The sequence below is a fragment of the Schistocerca piceifrons genome, chromosome X, assembly GCF_021461385.2.
Source record: "Schistocerca piceifrons isolate TAMUIC-IGC-003096 chromosome X, iqSchPice1.1, whole genome shotgun sequence".
NCBI lineage: Eukaryota > Metazoa > Arthropoda > Insecta > Orthoptera > Acrididae > Schistocerca > Schistocerca piceifrons.
The window spans coordinates 278,238,615-278,249,003 of record NC_060149.1 but is presented as its reverse complement, the minus strand read 5'-3'; the positions used below and the strand labels follow the sequence as shown (position 1 = coordinate 278,249,003).

The 10,389-nt window shown below is 50.0% G+C and overlaps 1 pseudogene; it reads right to left on the bottom strand.

Moving 5' to 3' along the window:
* Nucleotides 1-623: 623 nt before the first annotated feature.
* LOC124723792 lies at nt 624-741 on the bottom strand (annotated as a pseudogene).
* Between the last annotated feature and the right edge of the window lie 9,648 nt (nt 742-10,389).

Sequence of the window (10,389 nt, the reverse complement as noted above, 5' to 3'; positions counted from 1 at the left end):
TTCTGGGAATCTCAGGACGAGTTGGAATTCCAAACCACACACCAGTGATGAAAATGCCCGTAACTGGAAAACGTGGTGCTGAAGCCATAAATCCTAGAGTACGGAACAATGGAAGAAAGTCATCTCGTCGAATGAGTGTTGTTTCACACTATTTCCAGCTTGTGGCCGAGTTTACGTCACACGAGTGTAACATGGCGGGATTTCGTGATGATTTTGGCATCCATATCGTGGTATCCCATAGTAAAGGCCACGTTACTGCCAATGGCTATGTAACCATTGTGGCTGATCAAGTTAATCCCATGCAACCACATTTGTTGCCCAATGGTAATTCTGTGTTCCAAGACGGCAGGGCCCCTGTTCACACAGCTAGCATCGTCCAGGACTGTTTTTGCCAGCAATCTAAACTAAAACAAAACTCCGTCCGAACAGGCCATGAAGGCCCAATGGTGCCGACTGGCCGCCGTGTCATCCTCAGACCACAGGCTTCACTGGATGCGAATATGGAGGGGCATGAGGTCAACACACCGCCCTCCCGGCCATATGTCTGTTTACGAGACCGGAGCCGCTACTTCTCAATCAAGTAGCTCCTCAGTTTGCCGCACAAGGGCTGAGTGCACCTCGCTTGCCAACAGCGCTCGGCAGACCGGATGGTCACCCATCCAAGTGCTAGCCCAGCCCAACAGCGCTTAACTTCGGTGATCTGACGGGAACCGGTGTTACCACTGCGGCAAGGCCGTTGGTTGTTTTTGCCAGCACGAGGATGAATTTCGCATTTCCCCTGGCCGCTACAGTCACCAGATCTTAATATTACTGAGCCTTTGATGTCTTCTTTGAGAGAAAGGTGCGTGTTCGTTACTGAACTCCATCGTCGTTAACTGAACTTGTCACTATTTTGCAGGCAGAATGGTATACAATATTACCTTGAAAACCAAACAGTTCTCGCATTTATTCATTCTGGGACGACTAGAAGCCGTTTCGTATGCTAACGGTTTTCCTACACCGTATTAGACATGATGATGCGTCGTGTTTTTGATGTTTGCATGTGTTTCTCCATCTTCTGTATTGTGCACAGAGCAAGCTGTGTTTTTCATAAAAAATGCCTGAAAATTCCTTCTTGACTTTTATAGAGAAGGTGTTCTTTCTATGGGATTGCCGTTGTATTCTAACACAGAACTCATCCTAATATTCCAAAAGCGAAAGTAGCTCTGTTCAGGTTTCACGATTAAACCGCTGAACCAAATTCGATGGAATTTGGTATGGAGATAGCTTGAACCATGAGGAAGAACTTAGAATACTTCAGAAAGTAAAAAAAGAGAAAAAAAGAAATCGATCTTTAAGAGGGTGAAGTATAAAATGGAACATCTTTTTTTTTCATCAGTGAACAGAAATCATGCTAAAAACCATTAAATTTGTTGCATAATGTACACGTTGTATAACATATAGCACGACGCATAGCTGCACTCCTGGCCAAGCCGCCGCCACGTGTGGCACCACATCGTGCGTTAAGTGACGCGGGGCGCGGGGATTTGGGAGGCGCACATCACGAACTATGCTAACACGCGAGGGCAACTGACTTTATTGCTCTTGCTATCAACTCTTTATGGAACAGTGTTGTTCTCGTAAGGACATAAAAAACCCATAAATGACCAAAAAAGAAACGAAAATATTTCTCAGTTTTTTGTACGCTTGTGACAGACTGGTGTTACTTGTAGAATATGTTTATAGGGTCTCACTGGAAGATAGACTGTTATGTTACAAATTACTGAATAATAAATTATAAACAGCCGACCAGTTGCAATGGATAAGAAATTATTTTCCTAGGTTTCGACAAATATAAATTTGTCTTCTGCAGAAGGTAACCTAAGGGCAATGAACATCATAGCTACATTATAAATTTTTTTTTCTTTATTGTAATTTTAGCACCTCATACAGGCAGGCTGTCAACAGCATAGTACGCCGCTCGTCAGCCTTAAGTGGTACAATCAGATGACAAAGAGGCGACATAGACAATACAATGAAAATGGCGGCCAAAAAAAGTAGAGACAAAAAACAAGAAACATTAAGCCGTTCACGCTGGACGATAAAAACACTAACACTTGTTGACATGGCGCACAGAACACGGAGGACAGCGACGGCACATGTGAACAGTGGAGTTGTAACTGCGAAAGAACGTGAAACACAAAACGAAGCACACACACGAGACACTGATGGCGATGATCTCCGGCGCGCGAATGTTCACTATGCGTATGCGAGTCCGGGGACCTGCCAAGAGAGGAGGAGGAGGAAGGGGAGTGGGAGAGCGAGAGGGGAGAGCAGAGATGCCACGGGCAGGGGAGATAGGGGCGAGGGAGGAAGGGGGAGGGGAAGCCCGGGGGAAGAGGGGTGGAGGGAGGGGATGGGGGGAAAGGAAAGAGAAGGGAAGGGAAGAGAAGGGAGGGAGGGTGCCTAAAGGAAAGGACACCGGAAGTGGGGGGTGGGGCAGGGTCAAAGTTGATAGGAGGGGTAGATGGAGGAGAGGAGGACATCATCAGGGAGGGGGAGCTGGCGGAAGCCACCTTGGGAGAGGGTAAGGAGGGTGGAGAGATGGAGACCGGGTGGGACATGGGAATACAGGTGCGGCAGTGGGTGGGGGTGGGAGAGGATCGGGGAGACGAGCGGGTGAGGAGGATCGAGTTTATGGGAGGTGTACAGGATCCGTATCCTTTCAAGGAAAAGGAGGAGGTGGGGGAAGGGGATGAGATCGTACAGGATCCGCGTAGGGGAGGGGAGACGGATGCGATAGGCGAGGTGGAGAGCATGACGTTCAAGGATTTGGAGGGATTTGTAAAAGGCAGGGAGGGCGGAGATCCAAGCCGAATGGGCATAACAAAGGATAGGGCGGATGAGGGATTTATAGGTGTGGAGAATGGTGGAGGGGTCCAGACCCCACGTACGGCCAGGGAGGAGCTTGAGGAGACTGAGTCGGGAGCGTGCCTTGGCTTGGATTGTTCGGAGGTGGGGAGTCCAGGAGAGGCGACGGTTAAGGGTGACGCCAAGGTACTTAAGGGTGGGAGTGTGGGCGATAGGACGGCCATAGATGGTGATGTAGAAATCAAGGAGGCGGAAGGAAGGGGTGGTTTTGCCTACAATGATCGCCTGGGTTTTGGAGGGATTGACCTTGAGCAACCACTGGTTGCACCAAGCGGTGAACCAGTCAAGATGGTATTGGAGAAGGTGTTGGGAGCGCTGTAGGGTGGGGGCAAGGGCAAGGAAGGCGGTGTCATCAGCAAACTGGAGAAGGTGGACGGGGGCTGACGGCGGCGGCATGTCCGCCATGTACAAAATGTACAGAAAGGGGGAGAGGACGGAGCCTTGGGGCACACCGGCAGAGGGGAAAAAGGTGTAGGAATCTGTGTTATGGACGGTGACATAGGAAGGATAGCGGGAGAGAAAGGAGCCGATCAGACGGACGTAGTTAATGGGAAGGGCGAAGGTTTGGAGTTTGAAGAGGAGACCGGAATACCATACACAGTCATAAGCACGTTCGACGTCCAGGGAGAGGAAGATTGCGGAGCGACAGGAATTAAGCTGTTCGGAAAGGAGATGAGTGAGGTGAAGGAGAAGGTCGTCGGAAGAGAAGGACGGCCGAAAGCCACACTGGGTAACGGGAAGGAGGCGGTGCTGGCGGAGATGCAGGTGGATGTGTCGGGTGAGGATGGATTCCAGGACCTTGCTGAAGACCGAGGTAAGGCTGATGGGACGGTAGAAGGAGACGGCCTACGGCGGTTTGCCAGGTTTAAGGAACATGAGGATACGGGAGGTTTTCCACAGGTCGGGGTAGTAACCGGTGGACAGGACTACATTGTAGAGCCTGGCCAGGGTGGAGAGGAAAGAGACAGGAGCTTCACGAAGGTGACGGTAGGTGACACGATCGTGACCAGGAGCGGTGTTGCGTTTTGTGCGAAGTGTAGCAATGAGATCCTGTGTAGTGATAGGGGCATTGAGTTCCGTGTGTGCAATGTTGTCCAAGTACTGGAAACCAGGTGCGAGGGGAGGGACAGAGGTGTCAGTTCGATCACAGATATCCGAGAAGAGGGAGTAATCGAACTGGGATGGAAAATACATCGGAGAGGTAGGAGGCAAAGTGATTGCCCTTACTAAGGGTGTCAGGGAAAGGGTGATCATCATGGAGAAGAGGATAATAGGGGGAGGGTTTAGTTCCGGTAAGGCGACGGAAGGCCGACCAGAACTTGGACGAGTTGATTGGCAGGGTAGCATTTAAATGGGTGCATGTCTGTCGCCAGTCCCGGCGTTTCTTAGCCGCAAGCAAATTACGAATGTGTCGCTGGAGTTGCCGGTGGCGTCGTAGTGTGTCCGGGTCACGCGTGCGGAGGAAGGCACAGTAGAGACGATGGGATTCACGGAGGAGGAGGACGGCCTGTGGGGGTAAGGTAGGACGGTGGGGGTGGATGGCGACAGTAGGGACGTGGGCCTCCACGGCCTCAGACAAGGTCTGCTGGAGAAAGGAGGCGGCATGGGTGACATGGTCAGGGTGGTGATAGGTGAAGGGGTGGCTATTGACCTGGGTGGAAAAGGTATCCCGGTAGGCATTCCAGTCGGCACGGGAATAGTCATGGACGTACTTAGGGGGAGGGTCATTACGAGGGTTGGGGCGTGGGCGACGACCGTCTGAAATAGTGAAGAGGACAGGGAGATGGTCACTACCAATAGGCTCCAGGACATCCACCGTTATGCGGCCAAGGAGGTTGGGGGAGGAGAGGATAACATCAGGAGTGGAGTTGGATTTGGGACGGGTGTGCTGGGGGATGGGGATGAGGTCGCCTTGAAGGGAGGAGAGGAACCGATGCCACCACCGTAACTGGGCGGCGGAACGACTATGGATGTTGAGGTCGGCGGCGATCACGTAGGAGGAGAAGGTACGGTCGATGTGGGAGAGGAAGTCGAAGGTAATAGGAGCGTTAGGGCGGACATAGATGGTGGCGCAGGTAACGTTAAGGCCGGGGAAGAAGAGACTAAGGATCAGGTGTTCGGTGGGGTCGTGAAGGAGAGGTTGGAGCCGAACGGGGATCTGGCGGTGGTGACCAATGGCAACTCCGCCACGCGCAATTGGGAGGGGATTATCGGAGCGGTGGAGGAGATAGGGTGAGGTGTGGATGGAGTGGTGGGGTTGGAGGAAGGTTTCATTGAGGAGGAAGGCATCCACGCGGTGGGTGGCAAGGGTGTGCAGGAAGAGGTTCTTGTTGGCAGGAAGGGAGCGGATATTGTTGAAAAGGATACGTTGCTGTCGCGCCATGACAGGGATTTAGAAGAGGGTGTCAAGACGGGAGAAGGTGAAATGGGCCTGGTTGCTGGAGTAGGTGGCGTACATCTTGAGTTGGAATAGGGAACGGGCGGCGAGGGAGATCTGCTGGAGCGGTGTGGGGGCGCTGAAAGGGATGAACATTTTGAAGGACGATGGTGAGGAACCTGATGATGTCCTCAGCGGTGTGGGTGTGGGGGACGAAGGGAATTGCCACGAGGGGTGGGGGCGTCCAGGGGACGGACAGGGACGGTGAGTTCAGGAGTGGTCGGAGGGGGTCGGGCTTTACACTTTTTGGAGTAGGTGGGATGGGGGAGATTGCAGGTATTGCAGGAGGGAGGGGATTGAAGGTTAGGGCACTGCCGGAGGAAGTGCGCTTGCCTACAACGCGGGCAGGTGCGGGCCTCGCAGCACTCAGCTGTTGGGTGTGCATTATAGCACAGACACCTCTGGCAGCGCAGGGATTGAGGAGGGGAATGGGAGGGGTCGACCTAGTAGCGCTGGTTGAAGAGGAGGGCACCCTCCTTCAGGAGACGGTCAATGGAGGGGGTGTCCTCGGAGAAAACCCGCATAAGGCGAGTGGGGCCGGCCGAGTTGAAAATGCGGCGGACCGCCCGCACCTCCAGCGTGGGATGCGCCTTGAGCTCTGCCAATCACGGCGGTGAGGGTTGGCGGGCAATGCGGGGGTTGGGGTTGGCGGGTAGGAGATGGAGAAGGAGCAGGGGTGAGGGCGGCGTTGGGGCCAAAACTGGTGATGGGGAGGCGGGAGAGGATGTCAGTATGGAGGGTTGGGCTGGGGGAGGAGATGAGAACAGAATCCCGTCTGGGAGTGAGGAGAGAGATGGGGGACCAGGGAAGTGTTGGCGGAGGAGGAGGGAGAGATTCCGGGCCTCTAGAAGGGAAGGATCGGGACAGGAGAGGAGGTATTTGTATAAAGAGGGGTGGGAGGAGGAGGAGGAGGAGGAGGCAGAGGGAGCAGGACCAGGTGGGGAGACATCCATGGCACCCTGGGGGGGGGGGAAGGAGGACGGGGCGGGGACTTTTTGGGAGCGGAGGAGGTGGTGGTGCCACTAGGGCGTTTTATGGCGGCAGAAGGGCGGGTGGTGATATGAGGGACGGGAGCTATAGGGAGGTGGTGGGAAGGGACAGGTCCCGGCGTGGACGCAGCAGTCGGCGCCGGAGATGGTGACAGTGAAGGCGAAGGCGACGGCGACGGCGACGGCGACGGCGGCGGCGGTGATGGCGAAGGCGATGGGGAGAGCTGGGCATGGACAGTGGCCCGACGGGCCACCACCCTAGCTGGAGCTGCAGTGACAGGCTGGGGGAGTGATGGGAAAGGATCAGATCGAGAGGAGCGGGAGGAAGAAGCTGGAGAGGGGGCGACAAAGAGCGAGGGCGAAGGGAGAGTGAGAAGAGGTGGGATGGAAGGAGGGGGGTGTGACTGGGCACACCATGTTATAGTGGTGGAGGCGGCGGAAGGGTAAGTATAAACTATGGCGGTGGTGGTGGTGGGGGCGGACATGACGACAGGGAGAAACAAAAACGCACAGGACGAAAAAGAAAGGACACAAACTGGGAACAGACAAAGACGGAGACGGAGGAAGATGAAGACAGACGTAGACCAGGGTCGGACGGCGACGGCGGCGGCGGCGACGGCGACGGCGGGTGGCAGGAACGCCGCAGCTGCAGCCGCGGACGGGGCTGCTGCTGCTGCTGCTGCTGGCTGGCTGGACCGCTGCTGCTGCAGGAGGGCTGGCTGGCTGCTGCCGGCTGGACCGCCGCTGCAGACCGGGACTGGGACCTGGACTGCTGCTGCTGCTGCTGCTGCTGCTGCTGCTGGACCGCTGCGGCTCTGCTGGGCTGGCTGGCTGCAATACACCTAACGCTTCGATTAGAGCCGAAAGGCCAATCGAAGGGCGGTATCCTATCCGGATTACCGCCGAAGATCGCTACATTATAAAAGCATGAATCTTATAAGCCAAGAATAAATTTTAAGACAAATTAGAGAACTCTTGCATTACAGAAGTATGATAATGACGACTGGTACTTACAATTTTACATTAGTAAGGACTAATGTACCATCGCCGTTTTTACAATTGTCGGCATAGATCCATGTGTCAAAAATAAAATATAGCCCTAGAATTAGGGTTTGTCACGTTAATATCAAATATCTCATGGATCTTGCAGAGCTCACAAACGACTGAGTGTAATCGGCGAGCGTAGTTACTCTGAAAACAGGGCAGGTGGCGCTCGTGCCGAGAAACATGTGCCAACTGGCGTACAAAGGCAACGTGTAAATTATCAGTATTTATAACGTCCTTAGGTAGAGTAACAATAAAAAAGGAAGGAAATTAACACTCCCGTTATAACAGTATGGGAGCATTGGTACAAATAATGTAGTTATACATAAAAAAAGGCAGGTGGCGCTTACGCCGAGAAACTTACGCCCAATGGCATATACAGCCAAAATATATAAAAAATTACATTGCTATATTAGTGAAGCCCACAAACAGTATACATGTCAGAACTTTAAAATTGACAATAATGGCTCTTGTCAAGAAAGAATTACGAACACTGGAACACGATCCTGTTAATACGCATTCACAGGAAAAACAAAATTTTAGAGCCAGGCAAAATCACATAAAGGCCGATGTAATAGCAAACATGCATCGTGACAAAACCACCATTACATAAGGGGTAGTGAGCTTAAAGCACTGAAGGTGCATCATAGCTTCCTGAGGAAATAAATCACTAAAGTTACCAGCATTAATGTTATACCGTAAACAGTACAGGTTTAAAGCTTTCGAAAAATTGTCAACAAGCAAGGTTCAACTGGTCGTTCAGTATATAACCGTCCTTGAGCTCAAGATGTTTGAAAATTTGTAACTCTTCCCACAGATCTAATTTACACTATTTGTCTTCTCTGTGTAGGATAACAGTGTCTTCTAAATGTTTTGGCGCATGACTGGCCAACAGGAGGTGTTCAGCAAAAGTAGAATTGTGTATATCCGCTCCTTTTTTTACCTAATAGGTGTTCTTTATATCTTGTTTTCACAGCTCTGCCTGTTTGACCAATATAATATGAAGGACAATTGTTACAGGTTAATTTGTAAACTCCTGAATTGGAAAACCAGTCGCCGGCGATCTCTACTGAATGTACAAGATTTTTCTTTAAACTGTTATCTGTAGAGAAGGAGACGTTACAGTTATATTTTTTCATTAGAAGACGTTTTATCCTATATGGTATATTGCCCAAGAAAGGAATAGAAATAAATTTTTTAGCTTCTTTGCTATCAGTCGGGAGGTTGTTGCTCAAAGTCGAACAGTTTAGGGAAGTTTTCTTACTGAACATGTATTCAGTCATATTCTGATTGTACCCATTATTAACCGCAACCGCTTTGATGATATTCAGTTCTTTTTGTTGATCGGCAGGTGATAAAGGAGTAGTTACCATACGGTGAATGGCAGAATGAAAAAACGCGTTTATGAGCTTTTGGATGAGTTGAGTCAGCAGGGATGACATTATCTGAGTACGTTTCGTTACGGAAAATGTTGAAATTGAAGGAACTATTCTGTATAGAAATTGTTAAATCAAGAAAGTTAAGTTCACCTTTTTCATTATGAAGTTATTTTGTGAAGGAAATTTTTTTTACGTAAACCATTGAAAGTATTGAAGAGAAGATCCACTTCCTGATCAGTACCATCAAAAGCAATGATAATGTCGTCAACATAACGTGCATAATAACGGATTTGGTGGCGTAATTCTGAACTTGAACTGAAGAACGTTATTTCCAGAGCGTTGACGAATAATGTTCTTCAATTCAAGTTCAGAATTTGCACGAAAAATTCATTTTCCTCTCTTGACTTGTTGAGAATGTACCAGTGACATTTACTTGCGTGTATGGAGCACCGTACAAATTCGGAGAACATTGTTGACGTTATTAGCCACACTTTAGTCACGGAAATTTGCAGTGAAGTGATTTTTCTGGAGACATAAAGACTCCCGAGAAGTTGTTATAGGTGACAAATGTGTTTGTGTGACAGCAACCATGGGAGTGAAGTATCCTAATATTTGGGTGATTCTAATTTTATATGCTAAGATCACACATATTTGTGTAAGCACTATATATAATTCAGACGACAACTGTAATTCATGGGAAAGAAAGTCAGACTGCTGTCACTTGAAGAGGCATTTCTGGAAATTTCACGTTAGCTATTTGTCGGCAGATGGCTTCGCCTACCTAAGCCCTAAACTGTCCACTTGGACGCAGGGAGTCTTTGCCTTTGGAGAATGACTGCAGCCGTGTGGAACAGCTACCGGAAACATGTGAGTCGATGGGAACCTGGCAAAACTAGAAAGTCTCCTGTATTTAGAAGTGTTGCACACTCAAAGATGGAAATTCCTGTCGCTCCATTTTCTGGTCAGAATTTGTTGGACAGATGCATTCCTTACCACCAAGGAGACTTAGTACAAGCAACGAGTTAGTAACGCCACACCTCGGCGGCTGCGTAACGTATGATACACGAATTTCTGACAGTAAACCACGAGGAAGAGAAGGCCATGAAAACACTCAGTGAGAGAACGTAGTTCGGTTAGACCCTTGGAAAACTTGGAAAAAGTTCTGTTGGGATGGAAGACTCAATATGAATTAGCAGCCGTTGCTCCTTCGAGATGGTAGCTTTGCCAGTGCCTGTCACAGCTAGTTGCATGGAGGACCAATGACAGCATGTCCTTGCTGGTAGGCCCATCACGACAGTATGCCCTCACTACGAAAAAGGAGGACAATTAAAGTTTAATGTCTCTCTGACAACGAGGTCATTACAAAAACAGCACTAGCTGCTTTTCAAAGAAATCAACCTGTCATTTGTCTTAAGTGATTTATGGAAATCATAGGAAACATCTGGATAACTAGAGAGAGATTTAAATCGTCGTCCACCTAAAGGCTAGTCAAATGTGCTAACCACTCCGCCACCTTGCTCCGGACGTCACATGATGGACCTATGTTTGTTATTATTTATTCAGTAGATGCTACCCAACCTGCACTTGCATATCAGTAATTTTGTTATGATGAGTGATCGCGAATGTGTAA